Source organism: Polistes fuscatus, unplaced genomic scaffold, assembly GCF_010416935.1.
Source record: "Polistes fuscatus isolate 324 unplaced genomic scaffold, CU_Pfus_HIC Scaffold8, whole genome shotgun sequence".
In the NCBI taxonomy this organism is placed as follows: domain Eukaryota; kingdom Metazoa; phylum Arthropoda; class Insecta; order Hymenoptera; family Vespidae; genus Polistes; species Polistes fuscatus.
The window spans coordinates 7,450,816-7,472,532 of NW_025113162.1; the positions used below are offsets into that span (position 1 = coordinate 7,450,816).

General features: G+C 32.3%; 1 long non-coding RNA gene across 1 annotated transcript in view; it reads left to right on the plus strand.

The window, feature by feature from the left end:
• LOC122524892 overlaps positions 1–21,167 on the plus strand; it is a 39,533-nt gene extending 18,366 nt beyond the window's left edge. Inside the window, exon 2 of the long non-coding RNA XR_006305659.1 lies at positions 21,100–21,167. This is a non-coding gene — a long non-coding RNA (uncharacterized LOC122524892). The remainder of the gene's footprint in view (positions 1–21,099) is intronic.
• The last annotated feature ends 550 nt before the right edge of the window (positions 21,168–21,717 follow it).

The following is a 21,717-nucleotide window of genomic DNA, read 5'->3' on the forward strand; positions in this document are numbered from 1 at the left end:
GTGTTAAAAAAGAAATTATGTATCTATATAAATAGAAAAAGTTTAATTTAAATATAACAATACTCGTATGCAAAAATTGAACATCCTTTTTTTTTTTTTATTCTTTTCTTCTTCGTAAAGTTTAATATCCAGAACGAGGTGGAAAGTGTTAAATCAGTAAAAATATCAATAAGATAAGGATATAGGTATATATAAGATTCTTCCGTAAAAAGCTAATATTATCGTACACACACACACACACACACACACACACACACACACACACACACACACACACACACACACACACACACACACACACCACCACACACACACACACACACACACACACACACACACACACACACACACACACACACACACACACACACACACTTATGTAACGTATCCGTCTAATTCATCTGTCTGTTTTACTCGTTTCAAAACACGTGGGTGTTTCCTTCCATACGCCTTCGACACCTTTGGTTATATGTATAACGGCATGTAACTACTGCTTTACAAGGTTAGGGGAATTCGATCTACAGAAAGTGAGAGAAAGAAATAGAAAGAAAGAAAAATACAGTGAGTGTGAGAAGGAGAGATAGAAATAGAGAAGTTTACTTCAAGAATTAATCACTCAGTCTGTTAGTTTGTCGTTACATTATACTTTCTAGATTGCGTGTATTTTATACTATATATAGTTTTCTCTTTATATAGATACATACATGAACTCATAAGATATCTATTCACCATACATTTACTTGTTGAAGTAAAGAAGGAAGTTAAATATATATATATATATTTCGTATTGATAGAGAACGTACCAGTTAACAACTTTTCTATTTTTTTTTTCATTTTTTCATTTTGGAAGTTATACTTCTTTTGGTGCGTTGGGGAAAATGTAATGGGGAGTGATTTTGTTCCGAGCGTCTGGAAAAACGACACCATGAAGTTTGTCGGTATTTACGACGCGCGGCAAAGCGATTTCAAGTATACGGCATGAAGTGTCTTCTCTTCTTCTTCCCCCCTTTTTTTCTCAAGTGGGTCACCCATCCAAATACTAATCGTACGCAGCGCTGCTTTACTTAAACGATCGAAGCGAGAACTAATGCTGTAACCGCGCCATGACAGTTGACGCGTGAAGTTATTCGATATATCTCTCTTATATTTAGTGTGGACTGATATCTATATTTTGATATTTTCTTTTCCTTTTTTTTATTCTTTCTTATATATAATAATTATTTTTTTTTTTAAGTTATTTCTTTTCTTTGAAGTTTTTTTTTGGAAGTTATTTTTGAGGTTATTGAGGTTATGTTCGTTTTGGTACGGCAAAGAAGTATAACTTCTTACGTGCGTACATAAGTACGCACACCAATTTTTATTTATTTTTGCTCATCGAATGAAAGCTAGACATATACAATATATACTTATACGTATAAGATACATGCATATCGAAGCTTTCGATCCAAGGACGAGAGGTGTAATCCCTCAAAGTTCTTTCATAAAGAGAGTAGCTACTTTAAACAGCTTGAGTAGCTAGAACCTGATAAAATGTATATGTATATATATATATATACTTAAATAGAAAAGAGAATGAGAAAGAGAGAGAGAGAGAGAGAATGTGTTAACATCAAGCTTATTCAGATCGCATCTTCACCGCGTCAAAGACTCTCGATTCATGCACGTACATATAAACACATACACATATATATATACACACATACATATATACTTACATACAATCCGTACAATGTGTATACGAAATAGCTGTAGGCATAACTGAGAACGTGATTAGTCACATCGATAATAGATATTACTGGTAGCTCGTTGCGAGAAGGTAAAATGAGAAATTCTATGGATCATACGTGGACGAGAGAGAAAGAATACGAGAATATTAGCCAAAGGTGATGGAAAGAAAAAAAAGAAACATTAAGAAAGAGAAAGAGAAAGATAAAAAGAGAGAGAGAGAGATTCCCTTTTGTGCGTTTCGTATTTGCAAAGAAGCGAGTTCGCTTATCTCCAGTAGAAGAAGAAGAAGAAGAAGAAGAAGAAGAAGAAGAAGAAGAAGAAGAAGAGTTTCGATTCCCTGCAACTCACAAGTCCTCCTCTCTTCTTCTTGGTACAGTTGCATTCAAGAATTAACTTTTTATTTATTTATTTCTCTTTTTCTAATCTAACATATGAATACACAGGTATTATACATATTCCATCTATATTTTATATTTCTCACATTTTCTTTCTTTCTTTCTTTTTCTATAGTATATTATATACGTTTTTATTTTTCCCTATTTTTTTTTCTTCCCCCTCTTATTTATATATTTCTAGGTATTAAAATCCCTATTTCGTTCACTTCGAGTATTATGACGTTAAAGAGTAAAAAGAGAGATAGAGATTTAATTGGGGTCCTCCTCGTTGCATAATTACATCATTAATAATAATAATAATAATAATAATAATAATAATAATAATAATAATCGTAAATAATAACTCGAGTTCTTTTCCCCCATCATTAAAAGTCTTGTCCCTTTACTTGGTACCAACATTGTCACTACCATAAAATACATACATTTACCTATCCATCGGTTTTTCTTCTTATTTTCTTTATATTAGGTATCTCTCTATCTCTAAAGATCTCTATCTACTCTTGTATACTATTTCTCTCTCTCTCTCTCTTTAGGTATTTCCCTTTCTCCTTCTCTCTCTCTCTCTTTCTTACCTTTTTCTTTTACTTTTCTCTCTATATTTCTATCTGTCTCATTTTCTCTCTTTCTCTCTCTCTTTTATCCTTCTCGTTTTCTATCTTTCTCTTTCTTTTTATTTTTTTTGTTTCCCTTTCTTTCTGTTCTTCCAATGCACCACAGTGCTGGCTCCTCTCGGCCATCGAAGAGAGCTCGAGAACTAGAGAGCTGGTCCTGCTATAACCCGGAGTCGGGCTGACGGTCGCCCCATGTATGGCAGCTTGTTTTATGCTGCTGCTGCTGCTGCCTGCTGCCTGCTGCCTGTTGCCTGCATTGCATTGCATTGCATTGCGATGCACACGCGTGGCGAGGCAAGCAAGCAAGCAAGCAAGCAAGCAAGAGAGGAGAGAGAGACCCTTTAGCCCGGCCGGCGCTCTCGCACTTTGGTGGAAACACGCGATATTCAACGCATCCGGTCAAGTCTTTCTTCTTTTCTTCGTTCTTCGTTCTTCGTCTTTTTCTTTTCATTCTTATTCTTTACTTTTCATCTTCTTCTTCTTCTTCTTCTTCTACTGTTTTAATACGAGCGTGGATACGAGAAAGAATATCACGAAGATTGCTGAGGATTGAAAATAGTAGGGATGTGTGTTCCTCCGATAATTAATGAGATTGATTATCATTGAAAATTGAAAGCCGCATTCAAAGAAATAATGGAAAGTTGGCGAGGAAAAGAAATAGAGAAATGAAAGATAGTAAGATGGAGATTTTATCCTAATGGTTATTGATAATTTATTTTTTCTTTTTCTTTTTGATTTCACAAGATTCTTCGTTAGAAAGTATATATATATAATAATAATAATAATAATAGTTGACAATTTAGACGATTTTAAAGAAATTAGGAATAATTCTATGTATATTCAACTATGATTGGTATCAGGATACCAATCATCATCCGTCGATAAATTTACTCGAAATGTAGAAACAATATGGCGGCTATATCGATATTTAATTTTTTATTATACAATTCGAAAATAGAATCGAAATCATAGTAAAATCACACTATTCGAATGGTTCATAGACAAAGTTTCCAAATCTTGACATCAAATTATTGTCTAACTTTTCGCGATCGAGTAATAATCGTGTAAAAATGCGAGGTGGTGGGAGTCCTGCGTTTGCGAAAAAGAAAAAACGGAAGAGGGGGGGGGAGAGAGAGAGAGAGAGAGAGAAAGGGAAAACAGAGGAAACGCTCGTAATGGCATTCCTCGTTCTCAGCTGCGTTCGCACCCTGACCTTACTCGCCCATATTCGGGCCTGGTTCGTGATTGCCTTCTTGCCTTTTTACACGTCGATCGGTTGCGTGCGCCCGCGCGCGAGTGAATGTTCCTCCTGCCATTCCTCTCCGTTGAACTGTTCTCTTTTATACGATAAAGAAGAAGAAGAAGAAGAAGATTTGGAGCACTCTTAACGCGTGGCTAATAATTTTCGGTATACATATAATTAATTCAAATTCATTTAAACGCAAATTACAGTAATCATCGTATTTGAGGCATTATTATATCGTATTAAATGTAACAATATCTCGCGCGATTATTTTTATTTAATAGGCAGATATTTTCTTCGATAATAATTTAAACGTGACATATATATAATTATATGTAAATATAATATTAACGATTTTTTTCACAGAGAGAGAGAGAGAGATATATATAATATATTTTTACAATGACACACACATATAATAGTTATACGAATTTACTTTCTTTGCGCGAGAAAATATTTCAAGATAAAATTATCGATATTATCTAATTCAATAAACTTAATTAATAGTCTATATTAGTTCAAATTAAATAATCGTTATAAACCAATAGAGTTTTATCACGAATCAATGATAAAAATAAAGTTAAATAGATACACGAACTAAACTGTAATAAAACTTTATACCATTTAGTATATAATTTAACTACTAAGCAAAGAGTTAAATATTTTTTTTTAACCGTAATATTTGAACTTTACATATTACTCGCACATACATACACACATACAGTAGTATAGTATATGTTTGAATGTACATTTTACACGTTTAATTTAATCTTTCTGTAATAGAAGTAATATATATAGATACTATACTTAACATCTAGTAATAAATAAGTTATTTCAATAGAAATAAATAGAAGATGAAAAGATAGGGATCGAGTATATATTATATATCAAGATGGATAGTTGGAAGGGGTGGAATAGAAGGAGGGGGGAGAAGGAGGAGGAGGTGACCGGATCGAATTCGAGGATAGAATCTCTTCGGAGCACTCAACGGATTTATATCTACACCGAGAGAATTCTTTCTCGTTCTCCCTCGACTAGTAACAACTCTTCCTCTCTCTCTCTTCCTCTCTCTCTCTCTCTCTTTCTTCTCTATGCGGATTTACGGTAAAAACTAGTTTTGCCGGTCACCTATTTCAGTCTCTTCTTGGGCTTCTCGCAGAACTTGGAAGGAAGAGAAGATCAGAAACAAACTTATACGTGTGCGTGAGTGATATGCGTGTGTGCGTATTTCTGCAAATGCTGTGTTTCTTTGTCCGTCTGTGTGTATGTGTGTATGTGTGTGTTGTATTTTCTAAAAGTGTAGGTATATCCATTTGATCCTACGTCTATTTCTTTTTCTATTTCCGTGCGTATATTTGTTTCTTTCTATCTGTATATTTATTAGTGTGTGTATGAGAGAGTCTGTGTGTGAGAGAGAGAGAGAAAGAAGATTTATGTAGGGTTCGTAATTGACGGTCTCGCGAATGCGGTTTCGACAGCCGTGTAATGTTTACGTTCGAGCGGAAGCACGCGTGGCATTCGGGTTCCTCTTTCCTATCGATCCTGTAATTATTCCACCGGCTAGGAGGAGGAGGAGGAGGAGGGCTTGGCTTGGGTTGGGTTGGGTCTTTTATTCCTTTCTTTTTCTTTTTTTTTTATTTTTAATTTTTTTTTTTTTTTCTATGAAAGGGGAACAACAACTTACGGTGATCACAAATACGATTTTATTTCATTTTTCGTTTCGTGTAATTGAAAATAAGTTGATAAGTAACAACGACTTATCTTGTAAAAAAAAAACAAAGAAATGAAGAAGAAGAAGAAGAAGAAATCGGGAAAGCGAGGTCGACGTTAACGATAATCGGGTAAAAGTTTCTCGCTCGTGTTGGCCTGGTTTAGATTTCGTTTAATTCGCATATTTAAAACGTTTCGTTTTGTTCGGTAACGACAAACGTAATTTTTTCAAAATTGTCAAACAATTTCATAATTTAATCATTTTATTTTATATTTTACGTTATACTACGAATGCATAGGATTGTAAATATAATTAGTGCGATATATTTTCGAATAAAATTTGATTGCTAATTAATACGCATCTGTGTTTATCGATATCAATGAAAATAAATAAATAATAAGAGAAAAATCGAATGTTGTATTATCTCGAAGGACGCGATACTCTTTCTCATGGCGTCATCGAAGGTGTATATACCTACCTACCCCCATTCTATGGAAAATAAAATGTGAGGAGAGTCGACGTACGGCATTGAACGCGACACGCCAGATATAACAACTCGTCGTATTTCTTTACCATACTTTTACGATTATTTTTACATTCTGACCTCACGATTGGCGCAACTATTAACACACAAAAGAAGATAACACACACACACACATATATATATATAAACGAATATGCATAAGTAAACGTATTCGTATATACATAAATTCATTAAACATTATCCCTGATCTTTCAGCAAACGTATCAAAAAACACACAAGTGAATGATCTTCGATCGAATATTACTTACTACTTTCGAAAGTTAACTTTTAAACTACCTTCGAATTGTCGTCCTTCTTTCTTTCCTTCTTTTTTTATTTTTTTTTAAATATACATTTGTACTTCCGTGTCAATAGAAGAGCAATTAACAAGTATGATTTAAATCATGTGTCACTTCAAACATTTTCAACATACGTCGCACAATGAATCATTTTCGTATGAGATGATAATATTAATCGAATTTATTTCTATTTCTTTTTTGTTGTTGATTTTAAATTCATCATTGATACGAACGAGATGCATCACATTGTTATTAATCATTTTTGTTTAATTTAATATTAATTCAATAATTCTTATAATTTAATATTATTTTAATCAAATAATTTATTTAATTTAATATAATTTCTTTATTTAATATTAATTTTGTTTAATTTATTAATTATAATTAATTAATTTGTATAATTTAATATTAATTTAATCATTAACTTGATCTAAGAATTCATTTGTCCCTAATTATGAAGTAATCCAGATAGATAACGTTGATAATGTTTCAACGTGAAAATTTGGATTTTAAACTAACTCGTGGTTAACTGAAAAGTTTATAAATTTAATATAATTTGTTTATTTAATATTAATTTTGTTTAATTTAATAATTATAATTAATTAATTTGTATAATTTAATATTAATTTAATCATTAACTATATCTAGGAATTCATTTGTCCCTAATTATGAAGTAATCCAGATAGATAACGTTGATAATGTTTCAACGTGAAAATTTGGATTTTAAACTAATTCGTGGTTAACTGAAAAGTTTATAAAAGGATGTCGAAAAGATATGTGCGTGTGTGTGTATGTGTTGTACTTCGTTCAAGTGGTACGAGTCGAGGTATTATATATATATGGCGAAGAGAACTTATGTTCAACCACTTAACTGTCACTCCTTTCTAGCGAAAGAAAGGACGAGGAAAACTCGCGACATTTATCATGGTAGTATATACACACATACACACATATATATGTATTTATATATATATATGTATTCTTATGTATGTAAGTACATATGTATATACGTGCATACGTCCAATTATCTCGAAGTAATACTCTATTACGAGGAGACTTGTGCATGATACATACAAAATGCTCACACGTATAATATATAGTACCCAACTCGGTTATGGTTCGAATGATTTTCGTGTAGGAATGTCCTGACGCTTCATAGTATCCCCTTACATCCGGCCAATATATACGGATAACGTTTTATTTATAATTATGAAATTCGTAGAGGAAATCCCGTCTGGTTTCTTTTTTTCTCTTTTTTTTCGCGTCCCTTTCTTTCACAAACCCCTAATGTGTCCTTATTCCTTTTGTCGCTAGATTCGACGAATATTATCTGATTTTTTTTTCTTTTTTTTCTTTTTTTTTCTATTGTTACCTAGTTTTATTTTTTTAATTTATTTTGTCGTTGAAAAATTACCTCGATTAACGGGAACATGTTTATATCAGATTGAGAAATTTGTATTTGAGAATAAATATTCTACGTACTCGTTGGCCAATTTAATGTATTGATGATAATTATTATGGGGGTATCATAATTATATAGTGATTTAGATTGATCGAGATGTTATTCGATTTCTATGAATCATTTAGTTTTAGATTTATTTGATATTTTATCATTTTTATATAATACAGATTTATTATACTTGTTAAACGTGGCCTTTGATCGTAAACAAAAATTTCTATCTTTTTTATTTTCGTTGAAATATTTTATAATATTTATATAAACTATCCCCTATCCTTGTAAATAACTCAAAAACAATGCAAATTTATAAATATCATTTAATTTCAATAACAACAAGAAAACACTTTAATACAAATAAACGATGTTAACTTTTCATTCGTGACGAGTATAGTCGTCGTCAATAAAGTTAAAAAGTAAACGATTCTTTCTCTTTCTTTTTTTGTTTTATTCGTTTTCAAAGTTTCATCGTAGTTTCATTTGAATGTAGACACACGGTTGTCATATTTGACCCTCTTTTCTCGTCTCTCACTCTTATGCGTTCCAGGTTGCTTTCGAGCAGGAGAGTAAGTGGCTATATTCCGAGCGTGTCGGTGGCGTGCATAAGATGCAAGCACGCGCATAGGTTTCCTTACTACCTTGACCGGTGTCACACTTTCACGTTTACGTTTGCATTTACCTTCTTTCTGCATGCGTGTTGCTTACTTGCTCGCTTGCTCCGCGCTCTGATACGCTCACGCACGGTTAAACACCATTTTTCTACTGGATTGAATCAAGTAATGCATTTACTAAGAAGCTACTTCTTTTTTTTTCCTTTCCTTTCCTTTTTCTTTTTTTGTGTCTCAGGAGAAGAACTCGTTCCTTAACCCGAACTTGTTCTCACTTAATTGGAACATTTGATTTTGTTCACTTGACATTGACCGACTATTTTATGGTTTTCTTTCTTTTAAATTCTTCTTTACGTAATTTTCGTCATTTTTTTTCTGTACGTATTAGTTTCGTAAGAAAAATAATATGCCCATTCTTTTATTTTATTTCCAATTTGTCTCGAGATAATTTAGATACGTATTAGATATTAATTTTTCTTATTATAATAGGAAATAGAATTAGAATAGGAAAATTTTCTAAAACCATCACATATATTCTAAAAATCAAATAATCGTTATCACGAAGAAGACAAAATAAATATCTCGAGTATAGATATCAGTCCACGCACAGACTCTAAATTTAAGGCTGATTTATCGACTAACTTCACGCTGTTAATTTCGTGCCGCTGTGTGCGCGCGCATCGTAGATACCAGCTAACTTCATGCCGTTAATTTCGTGTCGCTGTGCGGCGCGCGCATCGTAAAAATTCATTCTCCTCGTATTTTGCCAAACGCGCCGGAAAAAAAGTATAATAACTTCCAAAAATAATAGTTTGATCGCAGAAAAATATTTGGTAGAACAAGGAAGTCCGGCTTCAGAGGAGTCTGACAGACGTTATTGATACGTGACGAGAAAGTCAACCCCCTTCTTAAGATGAAGAAGGAGGAAAAGAGAAAGATGAACTTGCTTACGTGTGGGATTGGCATTCGTAGCGAGCCTTTCTGGAAAGGGACAAGCCAGGATGAGCCAGGACGTCGGTATGCAAGTCGACTCGAATACGTGTAATCTTGTCTTTCTCTTTCTATTCTTTCTTTCTCCTCTTCCTTTTTATTTCTTTTTCTTCTTCTTCAGTCTCGAGTCTCTCGAAGCTTTTTTTTCTATTTTTTTTTTGACCATGGAACACACGTAAAGGAAACTTTCTAACTGGCCTTTTGTCGCAGAATTTAGATAATTGCCGAACGATTAGAAATAATTTTACTTATGAAACAAAACAATTCTCATGAGATCGCGAATTAAAAGAAAAGAAAATAATAGAGAAAAGGAAGAGTAAACAAAAAAAATGTCATTTATATCGATACTATTGATACCTACATTACCGACACATGTCTGAAAAGAAAATGGAGGGGGGAAAAAGGTAAAGATTAATAAACCAATGACAGTGTATCTCTTTCACACGACAATCTGACAAGCAATTCTTTGTAAGTACTTACCTCGACCTATGAAATAATATAACGTAGTATAGAATTAGGCGTCGATAATCGATAATTGAAGCGAGTAGCTTACAATATATACATATATATATATATCTTACTTTGCAATAATGGCGTCTCTCCTCTGTTATGTATCGATTGCCATTCTAGCGTTGATTTTTTGTCTCCCTTTGTTTTCTATTAGTGTTCTTTTCTTTTGTTGCGTAGCTTACAAGCCTCTCCTTTTATTCCTCGTGCGGGATTTCCCAATACTTTACTGCCCAACCCTCGATTCTTCCATCTTGTTTTTTTTGTCGTTGTCGTTGTCGTTGTCGTTGTCGTTCGAGAGAGGACATGTCTTATTTTCTCTTCTTCTTCTTCTTCTTATTCTTCTTTTATTATTCCTCTTCTAACCTAACACGGATCGAGTTCGTCGGGGTAACCGGCACACCCTTTTGCCGCACCCTCTTTGTCATCAACGACCTGGTTCGTGAATTAACGTTACTACCCATTGCGAGATTTTGTTGTTTGTTTAATCTAATCAGGGATAAAAGAGCGAGATATCGAAAGATGATAATTACAAAAAAAGAAGACAAAATATTTCGTGATATTTTTGTTCATTGTCAGGAATTAATGATAATTAAATGCTAAGTTACGTTACCTGAATTCTTCTTTATAGTGATTCCAAACTTTTGTTGGATAAATAATTGTTTATACATTTATTTATATATTATTATTTTATATTTTATAATTAATTGGATAAAACCAATATCTATGTTTAAATTTATCATTTATACATTATATTATTATTAAGTAATCATTCAATTCCTTTTTACGTTTATCGTTTAACGAATAAAATAAATAAAATAGTTTTCGTAAGGATTTTATTATTAGATATATGTATTTATCAAGCGTTGAAAAGTAAACGGGGCGAATTCATCAAATCGCAACGACGGGGAAACCGTTTCCCTTCTCGGCACGTACGAAATATCGAAAGAAGTGTTCTCCCTTTTAATTCCTCGCGTGCTCACGACCGAAAAAGTCTTCGCCGAAGAATGAGAGAAGGGTCCTGGTCCTTTGTTTAGTACGTCAGTGGGTCATCAGTTCGGTAACGTGTATCAGTCAGGTGTTATTCGTTGATAAATTATTTTTCTAATTGTAAACTTATAATATTTATCTCTTTTCCGTCAATTTAATATATTTCAATTAAATTAAACTAAATATATATATAAATAAAAAGATATAATATTTTTGTAATATCAAAATAATGATATATATACAACTATATCGCAAAATAAATGAAACAAATGAATTCCAATCGATATTAATTTTCATTACTATTTCAATAATAAATAATATCATGCAAATGAATGTCAATTAATCGTTATTATACGTATATAGAGAAGGAAATACGTGCGTTACACGTTTAGATACTCGTTAGATTTGCTGAGTGTTCGGAAATGAAGCGATTAGAAATATTTATTAGAATCGTTGAAAACAGCGTACGCATAAACGTATATGCGAACGGAGAGAAAGGAAATGAGAGAGATAGAGAAAGAAAAGATTAAGTTTACGTTCTTTTTCCTAAAGTCTTATGTTTCGTTGCTTTTGATAGGAACTGATACTCGAAAGTCGTTCTAAGATTGAAAGAAAGAGAAAAAGGATGAGAACGGTAAGCCACGCGAGTGATTACGAACGTTTACCGTATATCGCCTTTGGCCAATTAACGTATTTAATTTATCGTATAGTTTGCGCGCTTTACGCGTTTGTGAATAGTTTAAACCTTTATTACCACGCAGATATGCTAATGCAGGACGATAGTTGGGCAATTTCCTCTCTCTTCCTTTTTCTTCTTCTTCTTCTTTCTTCTTTCTTCTTATTCATACGCATACTCGTATTTACTATGTAAGTATATTCGATCTCTTCTCTTTCTCTATTTAATTCTCTTCATCGTATCTAATGTAAGTGCAGGAAGAAGTTTGCCGCAAATGGAAATAAGTACTTACTTACATATCTACTTACTAGATTCTTCTTATTATTATTTTTATTTATTTTCCTCTTTACTAGATTATTTCTTTTTTTTTGTTTGTTTGTTTGTTTACGATATATTCTATATTATGTAGATTAGGATATCTGAATATTTAACATCGATCATATTGTGCGTTTATATCGCAGTACTATCGCCATTTTGGAATCGCCATATTGTAGGTTATGACGATTAAAAATAAAACTTGCTTTATTTCCGTTTTTTTGTGTGGTTTTTTAAGAAACAAAAATCGACTATTCGTTTCTAAACAATGTATACTTATAAATATTTGTCTGTCAATGAAAAAGAAATATTATTTAAGTTTCTCGGATAAAAATCATTCGATTTAACCTAAAAATAATATATCGTAGTATCGCCATTTTGAAGTAGCCATATTGTAGGTTATACGAAAGAAAAATCAACATGGCTTCCTTTTTCTTTCAACACAATTCTCGACTAATTGCATGTGTGCGCAAGTATTGCATTATTACGAATATTATTTTGTAAATAAAAAATAATGGAACGTTTCGAGAGATAGAGATGAAACGAAAAGGAAATGAATGAAAACGCAAAGAGGTTATTCTAGGATAGAGAATATTAAACTGGAGATTGAAAAATGTATAAGTGAGAGAGATAGAAAGATAGAAATAGAGAAAGAAAGAAAGAAAGAAAACGAATTACTCGGAGAATTCGGTTCTATGTTTAATAACATTATCAAGCGCGTTATTATAGCTTGCTAGACGTCGTCGGCGGTAAGCAAGTATGGTTGACGAGCGAAAGGAGTCGTATTTCGACGGTTTCACGAGTAAGAGTACTTTCATAATCGGGCTTACTCGACTCGTGCTCGCACAGATGTTCTATGCAGCTACGGGATAGAACATCGTTTTCTCTTTCTATTTATCTCCGCTATCCTTTCGAAGCGAATGCACCGATACGACGACGACGACGACGAAGGAGGAGGAGGAGGAGGGACGTTCGAACGTTTTCTCAACATGTTGACTTTCAAACGAGCTCCGCGATTTGTTTCAATGTATCAACAACCTTCCTATAAAACATTGTTCATCTTAACGTTTATCATAATAGCTTTATATATATATTTTTTTTTCTTTTACATTAATAAAGTTAGAAATATCCGATAACGTTAACACGTTGGCGTATGGAATTGTTTTCTTTCGAAACGTTTTTAATCAATCGATTAAAAATTTCATTTTTTTGTTTTTCCGAACAATAATGTCGATAAAGTAGATCGCAATTTATCGATCGATCGTAAAAATATGATATCATTTATTTAATTAACTCGCGTATGTTTACATTTTTACATAATCGACCATATTAATTGACAAATAATATATTTCTATAGAATATTATTTAATCTATATTCCTGTAATTTATTCCACATATTTTATTTTATACGTAACCACGCATCGCATGTTTTCAATGATTACAGTCTATAAGAAACGTAATATTATTTTGTAACATTAGTAATTATTAAAAGTAGATCGGTGTGTTAATAGATCGCATTTGAAAAGTAGATCTAGCAGAAAAGATTGTACAGAAACGGCGATTAATGATAGGATATGTGTATGATATGATGTTGGTGGTGGTATAGAAAAGGATCGAACGATGATAAATGTTATTTACAATTTTTTTCTTAACTATAACTATGGGTAGAAAATTGAAAAAAAGAAAAATAGAATTTATATACGAGTGGGGGCAGGGGTGTGGTGGGGTGATGGGGGGGAGGGGTAAAAAGATGAGATCGGGGGAGGATCGAAAGAGGGACTACGTTCGGTGTTTTATACAGCGACACTGTAAATGCGCAATTATACGAGTGCAACGAATAGCAGAGAAGTGTTAGGCGCGGAATTTAGTGCCGTTAAAGTGTGACAGGCCAATTACGAGTGCGGATTATGAAAATGATTGCTTGAAGGGACGCTGCAATTAGCGGTCCCGATCACGCCATCTTATAGATAGAATGAAAAAGAAAAAGAGAGAAAGAGTATGTGTGTGTGTATCTGTGTTTGTGTGTGTGTGTGTTTGTGAGGAAGATAGATAGATAGATAAAGGGGTGGGGAAAAAAAATATTCAGATGTATATTCTATCCGTAGAATAATTTATTTCTTCTTATTTCATTTCGTTATTAATATGTTAATTTTTCTCATGATTTGTATTATTTATTCGATCAAAATTTATATAAACACATTTTTGATCAGAGTATTATTTATATTGGATATAAAATACTGTTGGTTTGAAACGTTCATTATAAATTGTTAGGAATAATTCTTCGTGAAAATTCAATAATAAATAATTAATATGTAATATATAAGTGATATCGATATAATAATACAAAAATAATGATAAAAATTGTCTATATTTCTTCTATTAATTATGAAAATCGTGGATTATATATCGTAAAGAATGAAATTCGTCGTTAAAACCCTTACAAAGTTTTGTAACTCATTTATACTCGATCATTTAATTAATCGAAGATAATAATTTGAATAAAATTAGTACGTTATTAGGAGATCATTATTAGAAATCTTCATAAAATTGTATTTATACAATTCTAATAAGATCTTAACGAAACAGAGAAAGATGAGAAGTTGGAACAAGAAAGCAAGAAAGAAAGAAAGAAAGAAAGAGAAAAGCAAAAACGAGACAAAAATTTTCCTCGGAGTTATAAACGTAAACCTGTTATGCGTTTCTCGTTGGTGAAGTACGAGTGGAGGAGGAGGGGGTTTAGTCGGGAAGAATTTTTGCAACGAAGTTACCTTGGTGTAGTAATGCAAAGGGAAACGAGGAAAACGAGAGAAGAAGGACACTGGCAAAAAGGAAAGAAAGAAAGAAAGAAAGAAAAAAAAAAAGAAAAGGGAAAAAAGGGTTATGGTGTTTCTCTCATCGAGGTTATCTTTTCGTTGCATTAGAAGTTTATCGTTTAGAGTTTGACTCGTTTCGGGCCCCGGATACTTTGCCACTCATTGCGAGTATTGTCTCTCTTTTGTCTCTCTTTTTATCTAAACGTGGGCGTGTTTAAACATTTCTTTTGCAGCAGTTAAGATAGATTATTCACCTTTTATCCTTTCTCTCTTTTTATCTATCTATCTATCTATCTATCTATCTATCTGTATATTTTCTTTTCTTTTAAGAACTAAAAGAGGTGACGGTGGTTACGATTTGCGTTTGCAATTACCCGTCGATGAAGCAAACACCATAAGAGAGAGAATGAAAGCGTGTGTGTGCGTGTGTGTGTGTGTGAATGAGAGAATTGTTATCAGTTCATATACGAAGAAAACGATTTGAATTTTTACTCGTAAAAAGGAACGATAGTGTACCGATTTTTCAACCAATAAAAAGAGAGTTTACAAGGGAAAGATAGTCACGAGAATTCTAAGGATCATTTCTTTCTCCGAATAAGAAAAGGAATAAAGTAAGGAAGGAAAGTTCTACGGGAAAAACGTAATCTTTATTATCTTACTTGAAAATTATAATATTTCTTGTTGCCTTGTGCCACGATTGGTCGAACTAACTCGTACGAACTTATGACAAATGTACATTAGTTTAAATAATTACATAAAAATGATCAAAATACTAAAATCAGAGCGTTTTAATTTTAAATTTTATTGATTAGGTGTATTATTTCCTTTATACACATGTGCAACTTTTAGAAAGTCAAATAAACTATTTTGAATAAAAGAACATTCATAGATGTCAACGTGCCAGTCTGAAGATGAATTTCGATGAGGACGGTACTCCGATCATATATTCGGTGTTTTTAAACAACAATAGACACTTCTATCGATTAATTAACAATTATTTTAATAATCTAATGTACTCTACTTATATTAGACGAAAATTTTAACCTCGAATTCATCACTTCGTAGAAACGTTAAAATAATTACATAAAAATGATAAAAATACTAAAATCCTCCGAACATATACTCAGTGTTTCTAAATTGCAATACACATTTTTTTCGATTAATTAACAATCAATTAAGATAAATCTAACACAGTACCGTACTTTATTAATATTTTAAGATTGTTTCAACCAAAATACATTTGTTTTAACGTTGTACTGATCAACAATGATGAATTTAAATTTTTTACAGTAATCTATTATATTATTTTTTTTTTTTTATTGCTCTCATCGTTCTTACTTTTTAAACGATTTTATTAAAATAATTTTTGTGGAATCATAACTGTACGTATGTAGGACAGTTGGGTAATTTTTAGTTAGACCAATCAGCCTCAGGCTTTGGACTACCGTGTTGGTTGCAACGTTTATACACACACACACACACACACACACATACATATGTAAGTATATCTACTACAGGTCCTACCTGTATCTCGCGGAATAATGAGGAATAATAATCTCTAGCATGGTTTTTTTCTTGCTAGTCGTTTTTTAATAAATAAAATTAAAAAGATTAAAAAAAAGTACAAAATATCTTTGACGGTTGGAAACTAATCGTAAATGTTTTTCTTTTTTGTTTCTTATTAATTTTTCTTCCAACTTTTATTTGTTTCGTTCATTCTTCTTTTCCCATTCACACCCGTTTTATTTTTTAATCAACAATCGATTGCTGTTAGCGAAGCTTATCTTGATTAAAAAGATATAACTTTTAGAAGTTTAAACCCTCGAAAAAAACAGAAAAATAAAAATAAAATCAAATAACATACTCATTAATGTTAGATTACATTTCTTTTTTGTTTTATTTCTAAAAATCTTGTTTATAAAATTGTATCGAAGAAAATCATTTGAATTACGCGCGTCTTCGCTTCTTCTTTTTCTTCTTTTTTTTGTTTCGTTATCTTACATCACATCGTAATAATCCTGTAAAAAGAATTTGTAGAAAATGATTAAAATAGTATTACATAGATTTCCGATTATTTCTAATTTGCGAAGCGGCGAGCAACTATGGTCCTTATTGAGAGCAAACCTTATGGATTATCGTTCGCAATAATGCCTCACGGCCAATTACCGTTCACCGTTGGATGCTGATATACTGCAAATTAACCGACTCTCCGTTCGCCGCTTAATCAGCATATTTATTACCGCGAAGCAGTACGAGTGTAATCTTGAAGAACGCGGGATGGGGAGGGGAGGAAGGGAGAGAAGGAAAATAGGGGGTGGAGGGGGAGGGGAATATGCCTAGTTCGATTTCGTGATAGGCAGGTTAATCACGAACACGTTAAACATACTTTGTATTGCTCATATCTATAATATTGTAACATCTTTAACTCGTTTGAATGTTTCATTAGTTGTTCTTAAAAAAAATTTAAACAAAAAAAAAAAAAATAAATACTATAATTATTATTTTAGTTATCATCGTAGTTTCTTTCTCTTTCGCTCGCTTTTTTATTCTAATTAGAATAGAAGAACTTGTTTCCCCGTGTGTTTATATAATTTGTGTAAATAATTGAAATATATATGTATATATATATTTTTTTGTTGCTTTTGTTTTAATAATTACGATGTAATATTATATCTGATTAATATTACGTTAAATGAGATATTATATTTGAAATACACGATTGAACTGTATTTACTGTATTACTGTATTACAAATGTAAGTGAGTTTTAACGTTGTTCTACTATTTTATAATATCTTTTAATAAATTAATAATAATAGGTCAAATATATCACGAGTACCGATATCTTAATTAATGCATCATTAATTTAATTACCGTTCAATTAATTATCAATCTTTCTAAGTTATTAACATAAAACATGAAAAAGTGCTTTACGAGTTTATTAATTGTTCGTACTTCAATAAACAAATCGATGTGTAAAGAAAACAATTATTAATAAAGACACTAGTCTATTGCAGATATTTTTTTCTTTTTTAGAATATACAGATGTAAATACTAAATTATATTTAAAAAAAAAAAAAAAAGAAAAAAAGAAAGAAAATAGTCAAGTATTATAACAGCACCCAACGTCGTTTAAAAGTCGTCCTTGAGTTCGGGCTCTTCGAGTACTTTCAATTTTTCCCACCTTCTTCGGTCATAAAATTCACCCTCGGACGATAATCCTTTCCTACTTTCGCTTTTACGAACTCTCACCGTGTGCACGTACTTACATACATATATATACATACATACACACATATATATAGTTTCTATGTACTATACTTGCATACACGCATAGAAAATATCTACAAATCTCGAGACGTAGTAAAGTAACGAACGGAATGACAGGGGACAGTCATTAAATTCAAGACGAGTTCAACCTTTTCCCCCTGCCCCCTTCTTCCCCCACCCACCCCCCAAGATCTTTTTTTTCTTTTTCTTTCGAAAATTCCACGTTCCAGAGAGCGTCGGCGGCCAATGCAATTTTCAACACGTATCTATACATGCACATATGCAAACTCTCTTTCTTTTTATCACATACATACACACACACGCACACACACTTTAATATATTTCACACCGTTCTAGAAGAAGAAGAAGAAGAAGAAGAGGAGGAGGAAAAGACCGAATCGAATGTAAAGGCGATAGAAACGCGCGAAACGTGCGTTTAAATACTCGAACGAATTGCGATCAAGTATTTAAATCGTACGAACGTGTGCGAAACCCTCTTCTACCGTTCCCCCCTTTCCCCCCTTCCTTCTACTCTTTTTTTGTTTATTTTTATTTTTATTTTTCTCTTTTATCTTTTTTAATTTCCATTTTTGTCGTTCGCATACGAAAGCGATCAGAATTTATTGTCAACGTTACGTGTTGTTTCTATATTTTTTATGTCACATATTGTAATTTTACAAATTTTTGTATGTTTGTTCGTTGACTCGGAAAACATTTTTATTTTATCCTCGATTTTTCTTTTTTTTTTGGGAGGGTGGGTGGTTGAGTTTTTAATTTTTAATTTATCAATTCAATATCGAATTGTCACGAGCATGAAAATTTTCTTTTTGTATTTGGATCGTTGATAATAATAATCTTGAAATTTTGTAGAAATAATTCGTTGTGAGGATTAAACGACAATTTTGTTAAATACTTTACGAAACGAAATTCAAAAAGAACACACAAAAAACACACATATTGTGAAAACTATAATTGCTATACCTTTTTACCTTACGTTTGAATTGTATTCAAATACAACACACTACAAATATCTGTGCTTAATATTAAAGCATTCTAACAAGTATACAGGGTGTTCAAACAAAACAAATAATTGACAAAATTAATGACAATTATATATTTCATCTTTAATCTTGTATTAAAAAACAAATATATAAAACATCGACAACAATCATCACACACACACACACACACAAACACGCGTAACACATATAAACAGATAAGAAACATACGGAAAGAGAATTCGAGACGAAATATAAACCCAAAGCTCGATATATCGCAAACAGTGAAAACATTTTCAGTTCACACAATCAAAGGGGTAGCAACACATTTACGTAGAAACATACTAAACGACGTCTTTCGTATCTGCCTACGACTACCTAACTCTTAGCGCATCGTAACTTACTAAAAACACCACGTTGTGTTAGGCTAAGGAAAATAAAGTAGGATGGGGTGGGGTGAGGGGGGGAGGGTAAAGAGAGAGAAAGAAAACCCATTTCTGTATCCTACCTTTTCTCTTTCGTTCAGATAAACGCATACAAACTTGCGGATTCACAAATACGATCCTAATGCTTTGTTTCTCAAATATGTGTGTGTGTGTGTGTTGGTTAGAATCTATGTGCTAGATTATCCGAGTAGAAAATGTAATGGAACGAGTAAAGTTTGCGTTCACGCGTCGTTAAACTCGAACTAAGTAAGAGTAGGGGAAAGTGAGTGAGTGAGTGAGTTAGTGAATAAGTGAGTGAACGAATGATTGTTAGTGTGAGAGAAAGAGAAAGATAGATAGAACGAGACAATACCGATGGTGGAATAACACTAACGCGATTAGGTAACTGAAACCGTATCGACGTCTACAAGACGTTCAAACTTGTGTGTCTGTCTCTTTTCCCTTCTCTGATTTGTGTTTCATGTATAAGTGTTCACGTATAAGTGTTCACGTATAAGTGTTCACGTATAAGTGCTCATGTATAAGTGTTCATGTATAAGTGTTCGTGTATAAGTGTTCATGTATAAGTGTTCATGTATAAGTGTTCGTGTATAAGTGTTCGTGTATAAGTGTTCATGTATAAGTGTTCACGTATAAGTGTTCACGTATAAGTGTTCACGTATAAGTGTTCATGTATAAGTGTTTATGTATAAGTGTTCATGTATAAGTGTTCACGTATAAGTGTTCACGTATAAGTGTTCATGTATAAGTGTTTATGTATAAGTGTATATACATGTATCTTTTTCTTTCTCTGTGTCTCCGTTTCTGTTTGTGTGTAGAAACTCTTGAGAATATATACATAAGGTATGGATAAGCAGAATCGAACAGACTCGATCCAGATTCCACGAAGCCCCTAGTGTAGATTCAAAGGAAATCGAAATGCACGTTTCTCCTGAGTTAATATAACGTCTCGTTTGCGAGAGAGATGGCCGATGGTAAGGAAAAGGGGGATAACAAGCACTTATCTCGTAACTTAATCTACGAGAGGAACCTCGTGAACGAACGATCGATATACACTTTGAATATATATATATATATATATATATATGTGTGTGTGTGTGTGTGTGTGTGTTTGTTTGTATGTGTATATGTAGCCACGTGAACGGTGTTACTCGAATGATTTCGATTGATTTTTGAATGATCGAATAGGCACGTTTGAAAAGTAACGTTTTAATCGGCCTACGTATTCGTTATCTGACTATTTTCTAGCTATTAGAAGAAATATAATATAATATAATGATAATAATATTATTAGAGAGATATTTTTTTTCATTGATTTTATATATTGAATTAATGTTTGTGTTTGGGATATTATTTATATTATTTATTATATCATTTATTTTTGTGATTTACTATATACGTGTGTATCGTACAAATTGTTTGTTTTAGAACACCGTTTGTTTATTATATGTAAAATAATTTTAATTCATGATTTAAATCAATAAATTTATCACTAACGATCAATATATCATGTATGTTTCAGAAACGGCAGGACGAGTATACACGAGAGGAAAAAAAAAAAGAAACAAAATTATCGGCGAGACCTTATCGGTAAGGAAATTTTTCATCGAGTCATTCTCGACCAATCAAACGTTCTTTATATTTTTTTCTCTCTCTCACTCTCTCTTTCCTTCTTCTTTTTTATACTTGTTCGTTTTTTAATACAACAAAAGTGGATCACCTTACACGAAAATTACAATATTTTACGATGACATTGGCCTTGCACGAGCAGCACGTGTTACGCAAGGTCGTTTACTTCCGAAAAAAAAAAAGAGGAAACGGGTCAACGGACTCGTAATTTTATCGAATATATTTTATATTCCTTATTCCATTTATTTAATTTGTTAATTTACATTTACCTTGACGGTTTGCGAATAATTGAGGAGGGACAAAGTATATCTTTTTTTTTTCGAATTTTTTTTTTTCGAATTTTTCTATCATTTACCTTGACAACTCTTGTCGAAGGGCGAACGAAATGATTTCATTCGATTGATATTCGAATATTTTTCCTATCGTAAAATAAATCGAAATATGTAAGGTTTTACTTTTAAGTGACTCATCAAATTTATGTTATATATATATAAATCATCGTTGTATACGA